The sequence below is a fragment of the Adiantum capillus-veneris genome, chromosome 16 (genome assembly GCF_014529385.1).
Source record: "Adiantum capillus-veneris isolate H3 chromosome 16, ASM1452938v2, whole genome shotgun sequence".
Classification (NCBI taxonomy): Eukaryota; Viridiplantae; Streptophyta; class Polypodiopsida; order Polypodiales; family Pteridaceae; genus Adiantum; species Adiantum capillus-veneris.
Window position 1 is genome coordinate 29,248,785 of NC_140946.1, and position 25,075 is coordinate 29,273,859.

The following is a 25,075-nucleotide window of genomic DNA, read 5'->3' on the forward strand; positions in this document are numbered from 1 at the left end:
CGTGCGTGTGTGTGTACGTGTGTGTGTGTGTGTGCGCGCGCGTGCGTGCAGGGTGTGGCAGGGTGAGCCTTGAGGCAAGGAGCTTGGGTGGGGTTCAGATTGCACTTATATTGACCATTCGTGTTTAGGAATAAAGCATTAACTCCGCAACAACATGGGCCATGATGACAACTTTGGTTTAACCCAAAAGGGTCCAACCTTGCAAATAGCACCCTTTTGGCCTTGCGGGTAGGAAAAACCTTTTTCTTTGAGTTGGGACTTCTTCCATCCTAGCCTTCCCAACTAGGGATTTAAAATTCATGTAATCACTCAAAATGACATTAGAGTGAGCATCTAGTTGGTAAGATGGTAAGATGAATCTTTTGTTAACTTTGAGAAAGTCATGCATTTAAATTATAGGATGAAGGGAAAAATAAGAGAATTTTGTAAAAACTCCAATGTATATGGTTGCTAACATTAATTAAGGCTTTGTGATCACTTAAATTTATTGAGTTAAATCCCTATTCCCAACTGGAATGAGCATACGCTAACATTTAACTAGGGATTTAAAATTCATGTAATCACTCAAAATGACATTAGAATGAACATCTAGTCGGTAAGATGAATCTTTTGTTAAGGTTGAGAAAGTCATGCATTTAAACTATAGGATGAAGGGAAAAATAAACGAATTTTTTAAAAACTCCAATGTATATGGTTGCTAACATTAATTAAGGCTTTGTGATCACTTAAATTTTTGGAGTGACCACATAAATATTAAATCCCTATTCCCAAATGGAATGAGCGCAACTGGAATGAGCATACACTAACACCTAGTAAGGGACTCTTTTCACCATTATATGTTAGTAGCCATTAAAAAGAAAGAAAAAGGAACTCAAAGCCTACGGAGACCAAAAGCTGGAGGAGCAAATGTGGCCATGTGATACCTATCTTGCCAAAATTTCACCTTGAGTTGTTGCACCACATATGGAGCCCATCCCACTACCCTCATCCATCAAGCTATGTTACCATTCCATTACCCTTATCCATCGAGTCTACCTATGTGCATACGCCTCGACAACCCTCCCCCTATGTGCACACTCCCCAACACCTCTCCCTCTATGTGCCTCCCAAAAAACAAAAAGCTAATCACCATAGAGAGAGAGAGAGAGAGAGTGTACACACCATTTTTATGTTTGTCTATTGGTGTTGCTCTTTGCATGCGCCTCCACTCCCTTTCCCTAATCTGCTACAATGCCCTATAATGCCAACATGATAGCTCTCATGATAGACTCGGTGTTGCAATCCTGTTTGTGCTCTTAGGGGTTTGCAATAACTTCAAGGGATGACACCTAGGCCAGGGCTCAAATCAAGTAGAGCGTATGCAAGAGCATGATTATGAGGGTGATGATGAAGTTTGGCAAAAAGCCCGAGACATGCATGGGTGTACAAGCCCAAAGCAAGGCAGTCCCTGTTACCATATACATGTGGTAGTGATGTGTGTGAACACACTAGGACCGCCGGGGCATTTTTTTCCTCTTTAGGAGGTTTTTTCCCCCATGCATTTTATATACGCCTATCAATCTAGGGCTATCTATCTTTCCATTGCACACTAAGTAATACACTCTCTATTGTGTGCCTTGAGCTTCCTTCGTCTTCTCCAAGCTGTGTGCGTTTCTCTGCAACCCTAATTCCAACAATTGGTAAAAGAGCAGTATGCGTCCTCTCGGGCTTAGTCGCTAGCTGCTCTAGCACATGCCTATTCACTTTCTCCGATTTCAGTGAGCTTTGGCGAGCTTTCGTAGGTCGCGACAAATATTCCGGGATAGCTCGTACAGCTTGGCCTGCTCAAATTTTTTATTCAAGCTCATTTCGGCCTCCGTTTTCACTACAAGCAGTACTGTACAGGCTATTTTGTCATTTTGTGCAAAATTTTTGTCAGTGCCGTTTTTTGCATAACAAGTGCCTTACTATATAGCACGTGTTGTTCCCACTTCATTTCTCCTATTTTCGGGCAGTTTTCACATCAGGTGCAGCATTTACCATGGCTGACAACAACAACATAGATGTGTTCAAGATGTTTGCTGCTGAGGACAGGTTGGATGGGGACAACTACCCTATGTGGGCTTATATGGTGCAACATGTTCTTGTGTCAAAGGGTGTCTGGAACATTGTGCAGGGCATTGATGTACGTCCTAGTTCTAAGGATGTAGGCGATGTTGAGGATGTTGCAGGTCTTGCTGCAAGGATTGCAGTTGTTAGAGTTGTTTTGCCTACGGCAGAACAAGCTCGTTGGGATGTTAAGGATGCATAGGCTCATGCATTGATTGCATTGTCTGTGAAGTGCACCATGTTCCTCACATCCGTTCAGCAAAATTTGCAAAACAGACTTGGGATATTCTAGCAGGTCTTTATGCAAGCCGCAATGAGGCTAAAATTGCTTTGCTGCGTAAAGAGCTGGAGTTGAAGATTATGCATGAGAAAGATGATATGGACACTTTCCTTGCTAGTGTCAAGGATATCAATGAGCAGCTTATTTCTGCAGGTGAAGTCATTTCAGACAGTTCCCTTGTGCAGACTGTTCTTGATGCCTTACCAGATTCCTACTAGACTTTTGCTAGTACTTGGAGATTGATGACCCAAGGAAATCCTGAAGTTGTCAAGTTTGATGCATTATGCACATTGTTGTTGCAAGAGTCACTTTCCAGAAAAAACAGGACTAGGGAGCGTGCAATTGAACAGGATTTTTGCTTCTCAAAGAAAGGGTGGTAATAGTAATGCAGCCACTTCTTATGGTTCTGTTGCGAGTGGCAAAACTTCTGTTCCTAATGCTTTTGCTGGCAGCACTTCGTCTAGCAATTTTGGTGATAAGGGCAAAAAGAAGATGCGTTGCCATTATTGTAAAGCTCATGATCACTTGATCAAGCCGTGTCCAAAGTTGAAGGCCAAAGAGGCTAAGAAGAAAGAGGGTGGTTCCACTGCAAATGCTGGTTCCACTACAAATGCAACCATTGTTGAGTCTTCTGTAAAAGGAGACTGTAATGCTGATGTTGATGCAGAATGGGCTTTTAGCGCAGAGTGCACTTACAATCCTGATGTCCATGATGCATGCTTGTCAGTTGCTGCAGATTTGTGTGGTATTTCGACAGTGGTGCTACAAAGCACATTACCTCACATCGTGAATTGTTTACCTCTCTCGAGTTTGTCCCTCATGAGAACTTAGTCACTTGTGCCAACAATGCCTCTTATCCAGTTCACGGAGTTGGAAAGATTGTTCTTACTGCTGCTAATGGCAGTTCCTTCACACTTGTTGATGCACTTTATGTACCTGGGATCAAGAAGAATCTCTTGTCTGTATCCGCACTTGCTAGACTTGGACTTGTAGTCAAATTTGTGGATGACAGATGTACAGTTCATGATCTCAGTTTTGGTGATGAAATTGTTGCATCTGGTCTTGTGTGCCGTGGGCTGTATAAGCTCACTTTGTATGACAAGTGTGGACAAAATTTTGCAAATGCCATTGCAGATTCAAGGGCTATTTCAGATGCAAAACTTTGGCATGTACGTTTTGGTCATCTAAATTTTTCCAGTTTGCTGCGTTTGCAGAAATCTTATATGGTTGCTTCTTTGACACCTCTTGAAGCACATATCAAACATGTTTGTGAAGGCTGTATTTTGGGTAAGATGCAGCGTTCTAAGTTTCCAAAGGATGGTTCAGTTAGGGCCACATGCAGGTTGCAGTTTGTGCATAGTGATGTTTGTGGGTCCATGCAAACTCCGTCCTTGGGCAATTACCTGTACTTCGTGACTTTTGTTGATGAGTACTCCAAGCATGCATGGGTATTTCCACTTAAAGCGAAGTCCGAAGTTTTTATGTGCTTCAAAAAATTTCTGGCTATGGCTGAAAATGTCTCGAAATGTACTATGGGCACCCTCGGTTCCGATCGAGGGGGGGAGTATATGTCTCATGACTTTAATGCATTTCTGGCTAGTCGTGGGATAAAACACCAATTTACAGTGCCTTATACACCTCAGCAAAATGGTGTTGCTGACAGGAAAAACAGGTCATTGACGAAATGGTACGATGTATGGCCAAAAGTCAAGCTTTGCCGCATTCTTTTTGGCTTGAGGCCATCATGTGTGCCACTTATGTACTTAACAGGTGTCCTACGAAATCTTTGCAGTCTATTACTCCATATGAAGCATGGCATGATAGAAAGCCTTCTACGTGTTTTTGGATGTTTGGCATATGCTTTGGTGCCACAAACATAGTGCAGAAAATTGGATGATAAGGCTGTCAAATGTATTTTTGTTGGTTATAGTGCTGAAAGAAAAGGTTACAGGTTGTATCATCTGCAAACAAAACGTATTCTGGTTTCACGGGATGTAGTGTTTTTGGAAGATTCTGTTCAGCCCTTGCTGTCATGTACTAGAGACAGTAATGGAAGCTCATAGGACATTTATGACACTTTGTTGCCTCTTTTCAGTGGTGGAAATACGAATGTAATTTCCAATGAGGCAAATTTACAGCCTATGGGGGTTTTGGAAAATGTTAGAGATCAGCCTATTACTGATGCAGATGTACATGATGTACTTGATGAGGAAAGGGCTGAAAATGAGCAGGCTAGAGGTATGCCAAAATGGCTGGTGCACACTTTGCGTGACAGTAAATTGGATGCACCTTTGTCTAGTCGTACTCGTTCAGGCTCTCACCATGCATCTTATGCATCAGATTGTTATGCTTTGGCTGTGTCTAGCTTACATGATGTTGAGGAGCCTCTGTCTTTTGATGAAGCACAGAATTCAGAAAATTGGATGGCTGCCATGCAATCAGAATATGATGCACTTATAGAAAATGACACATGGACTTTATGTGTTTTGCCTCCTGGCAAAAAGGCCATTGGTACGAAGTGGGTTTACAAGTTGAAACACAAGCCGGATGGTGAGATCGATCGCCATAAGGCTCGACTTGTTGCAAAGGGTTATGCACAGCAAAAAGGCATAGACTATGAAGAGACTTTTTCTCCCACTTGTCGTATGACTATTGTACGTTTTCTATGTGCATTGGCAGCTCATTTTGGTTGGGATGTACATCAATCAAACATTGTTACTCCTTTCTTAAATGGTGACATATTTGAGGAAGTTTATGTAACGCAGCCTCGCGGTTTTGTCATAAAAGGACAAGAGGACAAAGTGTGCAGATGTAAGAAGTCTTTGTATGGGTTGAAGCAATCTCCTCCTGCTTCGTATGAGAAAGCAGACACTCATTTGCTCAAACAAGGCTTTCGCGGTTTTGTCATAAAAGGACAAGAGGACAAAGTGTGCAGATGTAAGAAGTCTTTGTATGGGTTGAAGCAATCTCCTCGTGCTTGGTATGAGAAAGCAGACACTCATTTGCTCAAACGAGGCTTTCGTAATAGTCCAACAGAAAGCACATTGTATGTAAAGCGTGAGAGTGATGTACTTCTCATTGTGGTTCTTTATGTCGATGATTTGCTAATCACTGGACCAAATGAGAAACATATTGCTGAATTTAAGGCTGATTTGAATGCTACTTTCAAGATGAAAGATTTGGGGTTGTTGCATCATTACTTGGGTATACAGTTTAAGTAGTGTGATGGTGGTATTGCCTTGTGTCAGAAAAGTTACATAGAGACATTGCTATGTAAGGTTGGACTTGAGGATTGCAAACCTATTGCCACTCCCACGGAAACAGGTTTGAAGTAGAGTCTACATGATGTTGGTGATCCTACTGATGTCACTGTTTACCAAACTGTTGTTGGCTGCCTCATTTATGTATGCAACACGAGGCCAGATATTCAGTTTGCTGTCTCACAAGTCATCAAATTTATGCATAGCCCAGGGTCTAAGCATTGGCAGGTTGTCAAGAGGATCTTCCGATACCTTAGTGGCACTTTACATCTTGGCTTGTTTTATCCCAAGGGGGGATCATTGACGCCAGACTTACATGCTTTTTCGGACTCAGATTGGGCTGGTTGTTTTGACACGCGAGTGTCCACAAGTGGTTTTTGTTTCATGCTTGGTAGTTCATGTATATCATGGTTGAGCAAGAGGCAACCTACTGTGGCCACTTCGAGTCGTGAGGCTGAGTACAGGGCAGCCTTCACAGCTACGGTTGAGTGTGTATGGCTCAGACGCCTTATGGCTTATTTGGGTGTTGAACAGGACACTGCCAACACTATCTACACTGACAATTAGAGCGCATTGGCAGTTGTGAGAAACCCAGTTTTTCATGCTCGCACAAAGCACATTGAGGTGCATTACCACTATGTCAGGGAGAAGCTCTCAGCAGGAGAGATCAGCTTGGCTTATGTGCCAACACAAGACAACCTTGCAGATCTTTTCACAAAGGCATTGTCTCGTGAGAAGCTTGAAGCTTTCCGCAAAGCTTTGGGCTTACTCCCATTTGTGGACAGATCATGTCCTCAGGGCATGGCACTTCCCTTTACTGATGTGCCAGCTCTTGTTCACCGCATCACTCCAGGGGGGATTTGTTACCATATACATGTAGTAGTGATGTGTGTGAACACACTAGGACCGCCGGTGCATTTTTTCCCTCTTTAGGAGGTTTTTCTCCCCGTGCATTGTATATACGCCCGTCACTCTAGGGATGTCTATCTTTCCATTGCACACTAAGTAATACACTCTCTATTGTGTGCCTTGAGCTTCCTTCGTCTTCTCCATGCTGTGTGCGTTTCTCTGCAACCCTAATTCCAACAGTCCCAAGTGCAGTTGCTCTATAGTATAGAAGATAAGTGTGACATACTAGCTTTTATGAGAGAGAGAGAGAGAGAGAGAGAGAGAGAGAGAGAGAGAGAGAGAGTTATAGTTGCATATCATTTTTGTGGTAGGGTGAGATGAGTTGCACGATTAATGTGGGTGAGGCCTTAAATAAAGCATAGAAATGACTGCTTCCACGTTTGCAAATCAAGAAGGTAAGGCTTGCCCAGGGAAGAGCATTCAGCGTGCGCACACACACACACAGAGGTGACAGATTGACAGTGCTCCTGCATCTATTCTGATGTCAATAGTGCATGAGAGAGATCACAGAGAGAGAGAGAGTCAATGCTCGAAAAATACGTTTTCCAAAAACTTGAAAAAACCTACAGAAGAATTTTTGGAGGTAAATTGACTCTTTTCAATGGTTTTTACACTAAATTTTGTAGGTTTTGTCACCTTCAGATTTAAAATTTAGCAATAAATCTCTAAATAGGATTGCACTAAACCTAGGTTTTTTTGTGCATTGTTAGGAGTACTAGAGGGGGGGGAGGGACGCAAGACCACTTATGTTGCAAGTGCACAGAGACACAAAGAGGGAGAGAGGCAAGAGAGGTTGAGACGTAGTATGGTGAGAGAGAGAGAGAGAGAGAGAGAGAGAGAGAGAGAGAGAGAGAGGAAGCAAAATTATCCCGTCAAGATCTTGCTCCCATACGCAGTAGATAGAAAGGTTCAAAGTCGTGTTCGAAGACAACCGACGGTTTGTGTTGGCCGACCATAGCTGACAAAAGACAAATCACATTGGGGAAACATGACAATCTCCACTGCATGCATATTCCTTGCAAGGTGAGCACACATTCGTTTACCTCCATTATAAACCACGTTCTCACATTAACCACGTTCTTGCATATGAGAAATTTTAAAGGTGACTTCAAGGTTTTTACACTAAATTTCTCTAAGCTTTGTTGGCTTACTTGCCTTCAAATTTAGAATCAAGAGGTAAACCTAAAGAAATTTAGTTGGGATTACACTAAATCCTTTTCTTTGTGAACGATGCTCATAGATGTAAGAAGTTCTAGAGGAAGGTATTTACCGTAAATTTTGTAAGCTTTGTAGATTTTCTCGCCTTCAAATTTAAAATTTAGAGGTAGACCTAAAAAATTGTAGTTGGGATTATACTAAGCGTGGTTTTTTTGAGGGCACCCGATACTATTTATCACAAACTTGGAAACCATGCATATAGGGTTATACTAAATCACTATTATTGTTAAACATGCTCTTAGATATGAGAAACTTAGAGGTAATTTGAAGGTTTTTATGCTAGTTTATTTTGGCTTTTTAGGTTCTCTCGCCTTTAAATTTAGAACTTAAAGGTAAACCTAAAAAATTGTAGTTGAAATTACACAACCTTGGTTTTTTTTAGCACTGATCGATACACAATCCTTTATACCGTAAAATTTGAGAACTTGCAATGAGAAGTGTTGAAGGTGAATTACCCACATTCCAAGATTTTTGCATGCACGCCTGCACACACACACACACACACACACACACACAAAGAGAGAGAGAGAGAGAGAGAGAGAGAGAGAGAGAGTCTTGAATAATGACCTGATGACATTGAGAGAGAGAAAGAGGGGGGGAGAGAGACAAAGAGGGAGGGAAGGAGGGTGGAAGAAGAAAATAATATTTAATGTTATAAGAACAATTCTATTAGATATCAAAGATCTAATCGACGAGTCTTGATCGAGAGAGAGAGAGAGAGAGAGAGAGAGAGAGAGAGAATTTTTATCTACATGGAGTGATTATAGGGACTATAGTCCAATTTCCTCGCTTATGTATACGTGCACACACACACACACATACACAGATAATTACAGCTCTCTATGAGCTTGCACTTTCCCTTAGAGAGAGAGAGAGAGAGAGAGAGAGAGAGAGAGAGAGAGAGGTAATCTAGGGGTTGAATGCCAACATTTGTGAGTAGGTGTATGTGAGTGTGAGTGAGTATGTGTGTGTGTGTGTGTGTGTGTGTGTGTGTGTGTGTGTGTGTGTGTGTGTGAGAATGAGAGAGAGAGAGGGGGGGGGGGGGGGGGGGGGGGGGGGGGGGGGGGGGGAGAGGGAAGGAAGAAAGAAAAAAGAATTCCACCCACCAAAAGAGAATTTCAACACAGTTTAAAGATCCACTTAGCCAAGATTCGAGGTTGTAGAGAGAGAGAGAGAGAAGTTTAATGTCATAAGAACACATCAAGAGACATCAAAGCTCCATCTGAGAAGTCATGAACTTAAGACCTAGTATTTAAGAGGGGACTCTGATAACCAATCTACCACACTCAAAGGTTATTGTAGTTTCCTCTTCTTATTCATTGATAGAGATCTCGACAAGTCTTGAACTCAAAACTCTGTGTGTGTGTGTGTGTGTGTGTGTGTGTGTGTGTGTGTGTGTGTGTGTGTGTGTGTGTGTGTGTGTGTGTGTGAGAGAGAGAGAGAGAGAGAGATAGGGAGGGTTAAGAAGAAGAGTGTTTTTATTGTAAGAAGAAAAATCCAAATAGATATCAAAGATCTCGTCAATAAGTCTTTATCTCAAGACCTGTGTGAGAGAAAATTCACATCTTTGTGGAGTGATTAAAGAGACTATATTCCACCCTCCTCACTTCTGCATGCTTGCGTGTCAATGTGCACACATACACAAAAATATGTGTATGTGTGTGACCCAATGGCCATGCTTTTCTTGGCCGCAGCAACGCATGGGTCACATACTACTCATAATTAATGTAGCATATTTCCTCCTGCTTATGCTACAAAACCAACAAAAGTTCACGTGGAAGCCCCTTTCCTTCTTGTTCATGCGTGTGGTCCTCCTGTGTCTCCCCTTTCAATGCGGTACCCCTTGATCTGTACCGGTTGCTCTGTTGCGCATCGCTATTGTGCCCTACAACGGCTTGTAGAGAGCTGCCCTGCAGAAGCGATCACCCCTTGCAACTGCTTGCACCCCCCGTGGAGAGAACACGCGCTCCACAGGCTTGCCGCCAGGTAGTCGATTGATCGTTTTGACACATTCCCCTCTCTCCCTTGCTGCTCACTTTCCCTCGTGCTCAAGACGGTGGGATCGTTCTATTAGCCGTCCTGTAGGCCATGGCCCTCCACTACGTCCCTGCACGCTTCCCAAAAAAACTTCAAGTGAGAGACTGCATTACCACACACGCACCTCCACCAACTGCATTTGTCGCAACCTTCCTTCATATGGCAGCACATTGTCTACCCTCTCCCTCCTCCAGCGTCCAACTCGCGATTGCCAGAGTTGTGAGCTCCACTCCTAGCCTCACTTCATGCACGCTCTACACTCCGGCAAGGGGACAGATGAGAGAGGGATAGCCTCGCTATTCTCCACCTCACGAGTCATGAGACCTATGTTCCCTGCACCAACCTCCTTGTGTGCGATGAAAAGAGAGAGACAGAGACATGGAACTAGTGTTGCTTGGTGGCCTTGCTATACAACATCTATGGATCATAAGAGGACATATGGAAATTGACATTTAGCATCTAGCACTGAAGGCATTGCGTGAAAGGGATATACATTTGAAAAATGTTGTAATGTTTATGGGAGGAGAGAAAGTTAAGTGCATCTATTATTAGAGATAATAGGGATGGTTACAGTTGAGATTATATCCAAGTGAGGTTGTACTACTATGTCTACTAATGAATGTTTTTTCTAGTATACATGCTACATGTAAATTGTTGCAAACAAAAAGTATTCAAAAATAAATTTTCCATCGAATGGTTGGTAGCTCGTCTATAATTTTAATATATGCCTCTTTTATGTCCAAATATTGCTCATCGGTCTCATGGATAGAGAGGGGATATTGTTGATTTGTGGTTGGTATCTTGAAGTAGTAATGGACTATAGATGCAATGCTGCAACTAAATCTTTTTGTTGCTGCTCCAATGGTACAAAGCGCCCAATAATAATACAAAAGTGAGGGTAACAAGAGTGTCTATATCATGTGTCTGTCAACCTGGTTTATTGCTATATATGTTAGGTATTCCACCACGCAGGAGGAAAATATTTCTAGATTGCGAGCAAAGGTGTCATGTTGCATGCTCCAATCTTTATACAATGCAGTAATTTCAAACCATGACCTAGCATATGGACAATAAGCTAGTTTCTAGTTGGCTACAGGTTGCTCTCTAGCTTATTGATGCTTGGACTATAATCTTCTAGTCTTGAGAACTTCGTACTGACACCTAGTATGCCAGAAATGAGGACATGTAGAGTATGGCATCAATTATTTAGACATCTAGTATGGTATCAATAATTTAGAGCTGAAGTAAAGATGCACAAGGTAAACTCAACTACTGTGATACACCACATGCATTCACTACTTGTGTATCCACTATTGTAATACATCACATGCATTGGCTAGCAACCATATGCAAAGAGTTGCTTGTGTAACTAAAATGTACAAATGTTGATTGACATTGAGTGTATAGTTCTAAAAAAGAGATCCAAAGAAACCGAAGCAAAGGAAGTAATGTGAAAAATTCTACAACAAGTAAATAGATAAAGCATGAATAAACTGCAACAATAAATGAGGTGCTTTACTGACGTGCAATGTTGTGTTGTTGCTTTTTTATTGTCCAATCTAGTACAAGCCAATATTTGAGTCAAGCTACAAAAAAACAATGTGAATAGTTAAACATATCGTCTTGCAATGAAACGTCACAAACTGAAAGTGCAAAGTATACAGTGCACGTCATACAGAGGTGCCATACAAAAGTATGGTGGAGAGATGGCACTGTGGTCTCTCCAAAAATTTATAAGAAACGGAAGTTGTGCCCTGCCCCGTAGCGTTTATGTGTTGCGCGAAGCAAACGCATGCGCATGGAAAATTGGATGCAGATAACGGACCTTGCAGTGTTGTCGAGCTGGAGTCGCGCTTGTGCAATTACAACATGCGATGTTGTGAATATATGTCCTCCCTACCATACACAAAACACACAGATGTAACTTTATGTTTTATGTCCTCTAATCAATGTTACCTTTTGTGTGTGTGTGTGTGTGTGTGTGTGTGTGTGTGTGTGTGTGTGTGTGTGTGTGTGTGTGTGTGCTGTAAGCTGCGTCGGTCATCAATTCTATCTTCTTGCCTCCTTGTTGACTAACCCCCTTTATATATCGTGCTTCCTAACTACATATGATAATAAGCATGTTGAGGTCAACGTCCCCATAGTGAAAGGCACCATATTCATTCCGCTAATCAATAATCCAAACACACAGCTGGCGAACTACTATCATGTGACGCTCATGAGCATTAGAATGGGTGTCATTTTGCTCGATATCATTCACATTCAAAATAGAGCCAAAAATTGACAAGGACGTTGTCATATTTAGCAATTATGAAGCCCATACTACCTTGCATTCAGTTGCCTACTAGGCATAGTGGCAAGCTATGAGCAACTAGAAGTTGTAAATGCCCCACGTTATACTTCTCAACACATCAACTTGCGGTTCAATGCAACATGACACCAAATTTGTCAGTCCGTTTGACATATGTTATTTCCAAGGGGTTTCAATAAAGGTCTCAATCAAGTAGCAATTCTCTTCAATAATGCTCGAAGGTGAAGGTGTAATGAGTGTGTTTTTTTGGCCATAGAGACAATATACTCAAGCTTGTCACCAGCAGTTGTAAAAGATCTATTGATGCCTTTGACAACGATGCCACTTTCAAGAGCAGTAGATTTGTTTTCTGCATTGAGCGTCCGCTTTTGAACTTCCATGAGTCCGTGCTTTGAGCAGTAATGAGCAAAAAACTGTTACCATATACATGTGGTAGTGATGTGTGTGAACACACTAGGACCGCCCAAGCATTTTTTCCCTCTTTAGGAGGTGTTTTCCCTCGAGCATTGTATATACGCCCATCACTCTAGGGCTACCTATCTTTCCATTGAACACTAATAACACACTCTCTATTGTGTGCCTTGAGCTTCCTTCGTCTTCTTCAAGTTATGTGCATTTCTCTGCAACCCTAATTCCAACAATTGGTATCAGAGCAGGTTACGTCCTCCCGAGCTTAGTCGCCAGCTGCTCTAGCACACGCCTGCTCACTTTCTCCGATTACAGTGAGGTTTGGCGAGCGTTCACAAGTCAACAAATATTTCGGGACAGCTCATAGTGCATAGTCTGCTCATATTTTTGATTCGGGCTCATTTCGGCCTCCGTTTCCACTACAGGCAGGCCTGCACAGGCTATTTCCTCATTTTGTGCAAAATTTTTGTCAGTGCCATTTTCTGCATAACATGTGCCTTACAGTCTTCTACAATTTGTGTTAAATAGCACGTGTTGTTCTCGCTTCCTTTCTCTTCTTTTCGAGCAGTTTTCACATCAGGTGCAACATTTACTATGGCTGACAACAACACAGATGTGTTCAAGATGTTTGCTGTTGAGGACAGGTTGGATGGGGACAATTACACTATGTGGGCTTACATGATGCAACATATTCTTTGTGCAGGGCATTGATGTACGTCCTGGTTCTGAGGATGCAGGCGATGTTGAGGATGTTGCAGGTCTTGCTGCAAGGATTGCTACTATAAGAGTTGTTTTGCCTACGGCAGAACAAGCTCGTTGGGATGTAAAGGATGCACAGGCTCATGCATTGATTGTGTTGTCTGTGAAGCGCACCATTGTTCCTCACATCCGTTCAGTAAAATCTGCAAAACAGACTTGGGATATTTTGGCTGGTATTTATGCAAGTCGCAATGAGGCTAAAATTGCTTTACTGCGTTGTTAGGAATTTTTTTGAGCAAGGGATTGTGCATATGTACATACCCATGCATGGTGCATCGAATAAAGGATTGCCCATTTTCTAGAGCCAGGTGAATACGTGGGGCCCACATGTGTATAGGTAGGACAGGGTGTACATAGTGCATCGATTTTCACTATTACCAGTACCAGAGTGTTTTTTCTATAATAATGAGGATTTAGTAGCACGTAAAACTTCTCAAGGAAGCTATCCGCGGGCCGACGACATGAGGTAAGCAGGTGCGTCAGATGGCATCTAGTGACGTCAGGAGGTCGAATGGGGTCAATACTTGCACGTGGATAAGTACGGGCACAACGTGGATGTTTTCTTGTGATGAATTATGTAAAAGGTCATCATGAGGACCATATTTTGGGGCCACTTCACGTGGTGGCGGGATGCATTATTGAAAAAAGTTGAGTGCCAAGTGTGCGGATGAATGTACCAGGGTGACAACTATGCACTGCGAGGCCAGTTTTTGGCATGTTCGAGGTCCGTTTGAGGTCAACTAAATGGCCAAGGGTGCCTAAGTAATAAATCTAAGTGTGGGAACTGAAAAACCTAAGAGAAGACCAAAGAAAAGAGGAGGAACAGCCGCAACTGTGTTTTTGCTGTTTTTGGAGCCTGTTTTGGCCATAAACTGCTCATCCGAGGTCGGATTTGAGCACTTTGACATTGTAGACTGAGGTTTTGGGCCGTTTTGGACGCGATGGCACTGTCCATTTTGCCAAATTTCCCACTGTTTTTCTGTTGTTTTGTCTGTGTAAGTTTCTCCTATGAGCAAAGCTTCTGCTCCAATTTGTGATTGTATCTGGCATATTTTACCCATATTGTGTGAGCTATTTGCCCCATTGGTGTTGGCTCAAGCTCAGATGTATCTAAACATCAAAAATTTTCCTCTTTTGAGCTGAGTTTTTTGGGTGTGTCTCTCTCTCTCTCTCTCTCTCTCTCTCTCTCTCTCTCTCTCTCTCTCTCTCTCTCTCTCTCTCTCTCTCTCTCTCTCTCTCTCTCTCTCTCTCTCTCTCTCTCTCTCTCTCTCTGTGGAGTGGGTAAATGGGTAGTCCCTCTCCTCTCACTCCATCAGTGTGTTACCTGTCTCGGCCAGGTGGGTTGTGTAAGCCGAGTGGTGCCCCATAGTGTGTGTGTGTGTGTGTGTGTGTGTGTGTGTGTGTGTGTGTGTGTGTGTGTGTGTGTGTGTGTGTGTGTGTGTGTGTGTGTGTGTGTGTGTGTGTGTGTGTGTGTGTGTGTGTGTGTGTGTCTGTGTGTATCATCCCAAGAGTGTGCGTCGAGTCATTAGAGAGGCGTTGTGTGTGTTCATCCCGCTCACATTCTTTTGGCGCCCCCACGGAGGATCTTCTTCGAGTGCCTTCTGCTTCGAGCTTCAAGCTTCGAGATTCGGGATTACAGGTTACAAGTTATAGGGAGAGGGACAGGTACATGTGATTCACACAGGTATAGGTAGCTGGAGCACCCTTTTTGTGACCTCGCCATAGGCTCTGTACTAGTGATTCCTACTTGATGCTCGGGTTCTATTGTTGGCAGTTTATGCGTACATATACAGTCTATATTTTGGGTTCTTATTGCTCTACTTCTGGGGAAACTCTGTCAAAATTTTTCCAAGTTATGATGGCTGGTTTTTTGGTCTTTGTAGCCATTTATGTTGTTATGCTGCTGAAATTTTGGCAAAATCAGAGGATAAGACAGGTGTGCTTTCTTGGGAGCTACATGGTTGACTTTAATGGATGATCAAAATGGCCCTCAATTCACTCCTTTTCATTTAACTCAAAGAATTCAGATAAATGTTCATGTGTCTAGGAAGATTTTTTTCCAGTAGCGCATAGTCTTTATGTTCGGGCCAAGAAGATTAAGAGAGATCCTGGAATGTCCTTTGCCTGTTGTAATTCCGATGATTAACTATGAAAACTCATTTGATGTGCATGTGTTTGTCCTTATCTAAAGTTGAGCTCCATTGAAGTTTCTGGGAATTGAGTCAATCAAAATTTTTTGGTTCTTGCATGTGTATTCGAAGGGGTTCTCAAAGCATCGTAACTTGGTTAGCCATGGCTTTCTCTTATCCGGAGTTTCATGGAAGAAGTGATGAGGATGTGGAAGACTTTTTGGAAAAGATGGAGGTTGCTTGCATTAGCAACCAAATTCATGACCTAGCGTAGATGTTACGTCTTCTCCAAATCTATTTGAAGAGTGATGCACGAGTTTGGTTCAAAGCATTTGAAGAGGAGTTGCATGCGGTGGATCCACCTGTAAGATTGAGTTGGGACAAATTAAGGCATGGATTGAAAGTGGAGTTTGTGAAGACAGAAGATCCTGACAAAGTGTGGCAAGAAGTACAAGGTTTGGTGCAAAAGGAAGGTGAGCCAGTAGATGCGTACATACCTAAGTTTTCATTGGCTTGGGAGTGGATGTTCAAGGCCTTAGCACCACAAGTACCCCCGCCTGACATGATGAAGAAGGAGAGGTTCTTGGCTAGTCTTTGGGAGAATATACATTGGAGAGTGGAGCTAAAGAAGCCTAGGGCATATGAAGATGAACTAGAGGTAGCAAGGAACAAAGAGTGGAAGCTGAGGAAAATGAGCCAGTTAGGGGTAGAGTCTTTGCCCATGAGGTATGAATTTCAGCCTATGGACTCTTTACAAGGTCGCATGCCAGGGGTTCATCATGAACCAGTGGTTTATGTTACTCCTCATGTTATGCCAGCAGTGGTCACTACAACAGTGCAAGATGATGGGCTAAGGCAAGACATGAGGCAACTGGTAGATTTAATGAAGAATCTCAGCCTAAACATGCTAGGTCAAGTGGGAAATAATCGAGGTCGAGGGAGGTTTGCAAATCAGCCAGGAGGTGAAGAAAAACCTAGGAATGGTGTTGGACAAAGCAATGGTAGGTTCTGGAGGCAGACGCCCACATGTTATAATTGCGGAGAGTTGGGCCACATCAGCCCGCAATGTGATAAGCCACCAAGGATGGGGGGAGACATGTATCCATTGCCAAGACAGGTGCTAACTAGGTCAAATGATTATGGCATCGAAATTAAAGGAGAAGAAGGAACCAGTGGATTAACCCAGGAGGAAAAGGGAAAGACAAAAGTGTTAAGTGTAGTCACCTTGGAGAAGGCATCAAAGCTAGAGGATACATTAGTGATGCCTATTGGGAAGAGGATTACAGAGGACAAGGAAGGAAGAAGTGCCCCAGGTCCTAGTAAGAAGAAGGGAAAGAGCCATGAAGGCGAGGATGTCAAGGCCAAGAGGAAAAGAAGGGCTCGTAGCAAGTTTCATATTTTAGATTTTCCACTAGGGGATGGGCAATTAAGTTATGACTTGAACGAGGATCTGACAAGCAAGAAGGTAGATGTTACTTTTGGGCAGCTTATAGAGATGGTGCCTAAGCTGAAGCGACAGTGGAAGAGGATGGTTAACCCAATGGAGAAAGAGCCAGAGAAAGGTTCAGTGAAGGTGTTGGTGATGGATGAGCTACCAGACATTTGTCCAATAGTAGATGTGTGACATAAAAGAAAAAATTTGGGACAAGGTTATGTGGATGGTGGAGCCCAAATATGTGTCATAACACACTCATGCGTTGAAAAGATGGGTCTTACAGTGACTGGGGTGTCAGGCTTTCGGATCAGATTGGCAAACCATCAAAAAGTAAAATGTTTGGGTGTTGTAAAGAGCTTAGAAGTGGAGGCATATGATGCAAAGGCAGTGGTTGATTTTCATTTGATGCCAGCGGGGTTGGGAGCATACCCTATTATCCTGGGCAGACCATGGTTACCTGCAGTGGGAGCTGTTCAAGATTGGTGACGTGGTACGATTAGCCTCTATGGAAAGACAGGTGCCAAGAAGCTATATAATATGGATATAAGGAAACGATTGGAAGAGCTTTATGAAGATGAAGATGAGTCTAGTGATGAAGACTATTCCACAGTGTCTGATGAGGACAGTGATAGCACTACCAGCAGCGATGAGGATGTTGATGTTGCATTTCTTTTGATGGACAAAGGAATCCAGGAGTCTGGTTTAGACGTTGCATTTGCAAATGAGGTTGAAGATGAAAGTGAAGGGCCTTATGAAGTGATTGAAGGGCTGATGCTAACCAAGGTTGAATTGTCAAAGAAGTAGTAATTGATGACACAAATGATCAATGGAGGCCTCTCAGCTATGGAGAAGGATATATATTTGCACATGCTAGCTAGTTTTCCTTATCTGTTCCGCTAAGAAGGATGGGTCAAGAGAAAATGGCAGCCTTGCGGGAAGAGGTAGACAAGTTATTGAAGGCAGGGTTCATAGTCCTAGTGGAGACCACAGAATGGGTGAGTCCGGTAGTAGTCAGCCCAAAGAAGGATGGAAAGTGGAGGATTTGTGTAGATTTTAAACCCTTAAATTCAGCCACTAAGAAGAACCCATATCCTCTTCCATTCATCGATTAGATCTTGGATTCAGTGGCTGGTTATGAGAGGTACAATGTGTGTGATGGTTTTTCAGGCTATTTTCAATTGAAGATTGCTCTTAAAGACCGAACAAAGACAACTTTCATTACTCCATGGAGCTGCTATTGCTACACAGTATTGCCATTTGGGTTGTCAAATGGACCATCTTTCTATCAAGAGAGAGAAAATTGGGTATTGGAACCATTCATTGGCAATTGTGTTAAAGCTTTTATGGATGACTTCTGTGTCTACAGCAGCAGGGCTAAACACCATGAGAAGTTGCAGATGGTATTGGCTCTATATGATGAATGTGGAGGACAACTAAATCCAAAGAAATGTCATCTAGCACAGCCAAGGGTGAAGTTATTGGGCCATGTGGTGTCAGAAAATGGCATTGAGGCTGATCCAGACAAGGTTAAGTCTATTATTCTTCTTCCATCGCCTACGAGTACAAAGCAATTGGCAACCTTTATACACAAAGTGAAGTACATGGCGCGGTTTATTCCATTTTCTTCACAGCTCCTTTATCCATTACAACAAGTGGCAAAGCATGATCCATTGCAGTCGGATGACAAGTTCGAAGAAGTGTTTCAAGAGGTGAAAGAGGTGTAGGGGGGTTGTCAACCATGCAGGCTCCTGATTGGGAGCAAGTGTTTTATGTAAATCCATCAGTAGGAGATGATGCCATTGGAGCCATGCTATTGCAAAATGGGAAGGGCAGCCATTATATGAGGCCAGTGTATTGTGCAAGCCGAGTGAAGTTGGTAGCAGAGAGAAAGTTCTCGAAAGTAGAGCTAGTGATGGCCTGTGTCATATTTGCTTGTCGACGATTTCGTCATTACTTGCTACCATGACCTTTTGTTTTCTTGACGAGTTATGCCTTTTTGCCACAGTTAATTAATGGGACTAACATGTCAAATGTGGTCAAGAAATGGGTAATTGAGCTGCAAGAGTTTGAGTTCTCTTTTCTAGTGGAAGACAGTACAAGAGCTACCCTAGCTGATTTGTTGACCTACAAGGAGAATCCCCTCCTTGTTAAGGAAGAGGCGGTGAGAAAGGTAGTTGAAGAAGTGCCACAGATCAGCAATGCACATGTTTTGTTCTTTGATGGCTCATACAGAAAGAGCCATGATGCGGATTAAGGGGGTATAGCACTTTATGATCCAGAGGGGAAGCTAGTATGCAAGAGAGGGTTCAAATTGGATGCACATAGTAACAATGAGGCTGAATATGCTACATTGGAAGGCGGATTACACATTTGTTTGAAGCATGGGATAAGAAGGTTGAGCATAAAAGGTGATGCCTTGTTAGTTGTGAAGCAAGTGTTGGGTGTGTAGAAGAGCAAGAACACCTCATTGAAGGAAATGTGTTTCAGAATTAAAGGCCTGTTAAAAAAGTTCGAAGCATGGAGCATCAGACACATTGAACGTGCTCTAAATGGAGAGGCACATGAAGCAGCTCAAGGTATGATTGGGGATCTATTTGTGTTGAGGACCAATTTACCTCTTTATCATGGCCGGGAAAGTTTGGCTCAAGAAGAGGAGTTTTTGCTAGCAGGAGTCATCCCAAAGGACATTCAGAAGTCTAAGAAGTATGGTTTTGTGCGTAGAGCATCCAAGTACAAATTTCTTGGTGATGTCTTGTACATGAAAGGGACTGATCTCGTGTTGAGATGTGTACCTTGGTGGGAGGAGCTTTATAGAGTGTTGGAAGAGAATCATGAAGGTGCATGTGGCGGACATTTTGCTCTAAAGATCACCTTGCATAAGATCTTGCAAGAGGAGTATGTATGGCCTAGTTTGCACAAGGATGTTCACCATTGGTGTAGGTATTGCAATAGGTGTCAAGCATTTGGGAAGAGAGTGTTGAAGCCAGAGCTATGAAAAACCATTATGGTGTTACATGAGGTAAGCAGGTGCGTCAGATGGCATCTAGTGGCGTCAGGAGGTCGAATGGGGTCAATACTTGCACGTGGATAAGTACGGGCACAACGTGGATGTTTTCTTGTGATGAATTATGTAAAAGGTCATCTTGAGGACCATCTTTTGGGGCCACTTTACGTGGTGGTAGGATGCATTATTGAAAAAAATTGAGTAGCAGGTGTGCGGATGAATGCAGTAGGTTGACAACTATGCACTGCGAGGCCAGGTTTTGGCATGTTCGAGGTCCGTTTCAGGTCAACTAAAAGGCCAAGGGTGCCCAAGTAATAAAGCTAAGTGTGGGAACTGAAAAACCTGAGAGAATACCAGAAAAAACATGGAGAAAAGAAGAGGAACAGCCGCAACTGTGTTTTTGCTGTTTTTGGAGCCTGTTTTTAAACTGCTCATCCGAGGTCGGATTTGAGCACTTTGACATTGTAGACTGGGGTTTTGGGCCGTTCTGAACGCGATGGCGCTGTCCATTTTGCCAAATTCCTCAGTGTTTTTCTGTTGTTTTGGTTGTGTAAGTTTCTCCTATGAGCGAAGCTTCTGCTCCAATTTGTGATTGTATCTGGCATATTTTACCCCATATTGTGTGAGCTATTTTCCCCATTGGTGTTGGCCCAAGCTCGGTTGTATCTAAACATCAGAAATTTTCCTCTTTTGAGCTGAGGTTTTTTTGTGTGTGTATGTGTGTGTGTGTCTCTCTGTGTGGAGTGGGTAAATGGGTAGTCTCTCTCCTCTCACTCCATCAGTCTGTTCCCTGTCTCGGCCAGGTGGGTTGTGTAAGCGGAGTGGTGTCCCATAGTGTGTGTGTGTGTGTGTGTGTGTGTGTGTGTGTGTGTGTGTGTGTGTGTGTGTGTGTGTGTGTGTGTGTGTGTGTGTGTGTGTGTGTGTGTGTGTGTGTGTGTGTGTGTGTGTGTGTGTGTGTGTGTGTGTGTGTGTGTGTGTATCCTCCCAAGAGTGTGTGTCGGGTCATTATAGAGGCGTTGTGTGTGTTTTCATCCCGCTCACAGCGTAAAGAGTGAGTTGGAGTCAAAGATTATGCATGAGGAAGATGATATGGACACTTTCCTTGCTAGCGTCACGGATATCAATGAGCAACTTATTTCTCCAAGTGAAGTCATTTTAGACAGTTCCCTTGTGCAGACTGTTCTTCATGCCTTACTAGATTTCTACCAGACTTGGAGACTTATGACCCAAGGAAATCAAGAAGTTTTCAAGTTTGATGCATTATGCACATTGCTGATGCAAGAGTCACTTTCCAAAAAAAACAGGACTAGATAGCGTGCAGTTGATTAGGCTTTTATTGCTTCTCAAAGAAAGGGTGGTAACAGCAATGCAGCCACTTCTTATGGTTCTGTTGCAAGTGGCAAAACTTATGTTCCCAATGCTTCTATTGGCAGCACTTCGTCTGGTAATTCTGGTGATAGGGGCAAAAAGAAGATGTGTTTCCATTATGGTAAAGCTAGTGATCACTTGATCAAGTCATGTCCTAAGTTGAAGGCCAAAGAGGCTAAGAAGAAAGAGGGATGTTCCACTGCAAATGCTGGTTCCACTACACATGCAGCCATTGTTGAGTCTTCTGTAAAAGGAGACTGTAATGCTTATGTTGATGTAGAATGGGCTTTTAGTGCAGAGTGCACTTACAATCCTGTTGTCCATGATGCATGCTTCGTAGTTGCTACAGATTCACATGTGTGGTATTTTGACAGTGGTGCTACAAAGCACATTACCTCACATCGTGAATTGTTTACCTCTCTCGAGTCTGTCCCTCATGGGAATTGAGTCACTTGTGCCAACAATGCCTCTTATCCGGTTCAGGGAGTTGGAAAGATTGTGCTTACTACTGCTAATGGTAGTTCTTTCACACTTATTGATGCACTTTATTTACCTAGGATCAAGAAAAATCTTTTGACTATATCCGCACTTGCTAGACTTGGACTTGTAGTCAAATTTGTGGATGACAGATGTACAGTTCATGATCTCCGTTTTGGTGATGGAATTGTTGCATCTGGCCTTTTGTGTCGTGGGATGTATGAGCTCACTTTTTATGACAAGTGTGGATAAAATTTTGCAAATGCTGTTGCAGATTCAAGGGCTATTTCAGATGCAAAACTTTGGCATGCACGTTTTTGTCATCTGAATTTTGCCAGTTTCCTGCGTTTGCAGAAATCTGATATGGTTGCTTCTTTGCCGCCTCTTGAAGCACCTATCAAACATGTTTGTGAAGATTGTATTCTGGGTAAAATGTAGCGTTCTAAGTTTCCAAAGGATGGTTCAGTTAGGGCCACATGCAGGTTGCAGCTTGTGCATAGTGATGTTTTTGGGCCCATGCAAACTCCGTCCTTGGGCAATTACCTATACTTCGTGACTTTCATTGATGATTACTCCAGGCATGCATGGGTATTTTCGCTTAAAGCAAAGTCCAAAGTTTTTATGTGCTTCAAACTGTTTCTGGCTACGGCAGAAAATGTCTCGAAATGTACTATGGGCACCCTCCGTTCCGATAGAGGGGGGAGTATATGTCTCATGAATTCAATGCATTTCTAGCTAGTCGTGGGATAAAACACCAATGTACAATGCCTTAAAGACCTCAGCAAAATGGTGTTACTGAGAGGAAAAACACGTCACTTACACAAATGGCAGAATGTATGGTCAAAACTCAAGCTTTGCCGCATTCGTTTTGGCTTGAGGCCATCATGTGTGCCACTTATGTACTAAACAGGTGTCCTACAAAATCTTTGCAGTCTATTACTCCATATGAAGCATGGCATGATACAAAGCCTTTTATTGCGCAGATGCATGTTTTTGGCTATTTGGCATATGCTTTGGTGCCACAAACACAGTGCAGAAAATTGGATGATAAGGCTCTCAAATGTATTTTTGTTGGTTATAGCGCTGAAAGCAAAGTTTACAGGTTGTATCATCCACAAACAAAACGTATTCTGGTTTCACAGGATGTAGTGTTTGTGGAAGATTCTGTTCAGCCCTTGCTGTCATGTACTAGAGACAGTAATGTAAGCTCACAAGACATTTATGACACTTTGTTGCCTCTTTTCAGTGGTGGAAATACGAATGTAATTTCCAATGAGGCAAATGTACAGCCTATGGGGGTTTCTGAAAATGTTATAGATCAGCCTATTACTTATGCAGGTGTACATGATGTACTTGATGAGGAAAGGGCAAAAAATAAGCAAGCTAGAGGTATGCCAAAATGGCTGGTTCACATTTTGCGTGATAGTAAATTGGATGCACCTTTGTCTAGTCGAGCTCATTCAGGATCTCGCCATGCATCTTATGCATCAGATTGTTATGCTTTGGCTGTGTCTAGCTTACATGATGTTGAGGAGCCCCTGTCTTTTGATGAAGCACAGAATTTAGAAAATTGAATGGTTACCATGCAATCAGAATATGATGCACTTAAAGAAAATGACACATGGACTTTATGTGATTTGCCTCCTGGCAAAAAGGCCATTGGTACGAAGTGGGTTTACAAGTTGAAACACAAGCCAGATGGTGAGATCGATCGCCATAAGGCTCGACTTGTTGCAAAGGGTTATGCACAGCAAAAAGGCATAGATTATTAAGAGAGTTCTCCTCCTACTTGTCGTATGACTACTATGCATTTTCTATGTGCATTGGCAACTCATTTTGGTTGGGATGTACATCAATCAGACATTGTTACTGCTTTCTTGAATGGTGACATATTTGAGGAAGTTTATGTAACACAGCCTCGCGGTTTTGTCATAAAAGGACAAGAGGACAAAGTGTGAGATGTAAGAAGGCTTTGTATGGGTTGAAGCAATATCTTCGTGCTTGGTATGAGAAAGCTGACACTCATTTGGTCAAACGAGGCTTTCGTAAAAGTCCAATAGAAAACACATTGTATGTAAAGCGTGAGAGTGATGTACTTCTCATTGTGGTTCTTTATGTCGATGATTTGTTGATCACTGGACCACCCTTTCTTTATGTCGATGATTTGCTGATCACTGACCACCCTTTCTTTATGTCGATGATTTGCTGATCAATGCTACTTTCAAGATGAAATATTTGGGGCTGTTGCATCATTACTTGGGTATACAGTTTAAGCAGTGTGACGGTGGTATTGCTTTGTGTCAGAAAAGTTACACAGAGACATTGCTATGTAAGTTTGGACTTGAGGATTGCAAACCTATTGCCACTCCCATGGAAATAGGTTTGAAGTTTAGTCTACAGGATGCTAGTGATCCTATTGATGTCACTCTTTACCAAACTTCTATTGGCTGCCTCGTTTATGTATGCAACATGAGGCCGGATATTCAGTTTGTAGTCTCACAGGTCATCATATTTTATGCATAGCCCAGGGTATAAGTATTGGCAGGTTGTCAAGAGGATTTTTCACTACCTTAGTGGCACTTTACATCTTGGCTTGTTTTATCCCAAGGGGGGATCATTGCCGCCAGACTTACATGCTTTTTCGGACTCAGATTGGGCTAGTTGTTTTGACACACGAGTGTCCATAAGTGGTTTTTGTTTCATGCTTGGCAGTTCATGTATATCATGGTTGAGCAAGAAGCAACCTACTGTGGCCACTTCGAGTTGTGAGGCTGAGTATAGGGCAGTCTTCACAGCTATGGTTGAGTGTGTATGGCTCAGACGCCTTATGGTTGATTTGGGTGTTGGACAGGACACTACCAAGACTATCTACAGTGACAGTCAGAGCACATTGGCAGTTGCGAGGAACCGAGTTTTTCATGCTCGCACAAAGCACATTGAGGTGCATTACCACTATGTCAGGGAGAGGCTCTCAGCAGGAGAGATCAATTTGGCTTATTTTCCAACATAGGCAACCTTGCAGATCGTTTCACAAAGGTATTGTCTCGTGAGAAGCTTGAAGCTTTCCACAAAGCTTTGGGCTTACTCCCCTTTGTGGAGTGATCATGTCCTCAGGGCATGGCACTTCCCTTTACTCATGTGCCAGCTCTCGTTCACCGCATCACTCCAGGGGGGATTTGTTACCATATACATGTGGTAGTGATGCGTGTGAACACACTGCATTTTTTCCCTCTTTAAGAGTTTTTTTCCTCCGAGCATTGTATATACGCCCATCACTCTAGGGCTATCTATCTTTCCATTGAACATTAAGTAACACGCTCTCTATTGTGTGCCTTGAGATTCCTTCATCTTCTCCAAGCTGTGTGCATTTCTCTGCAACCCTAATTCCAACA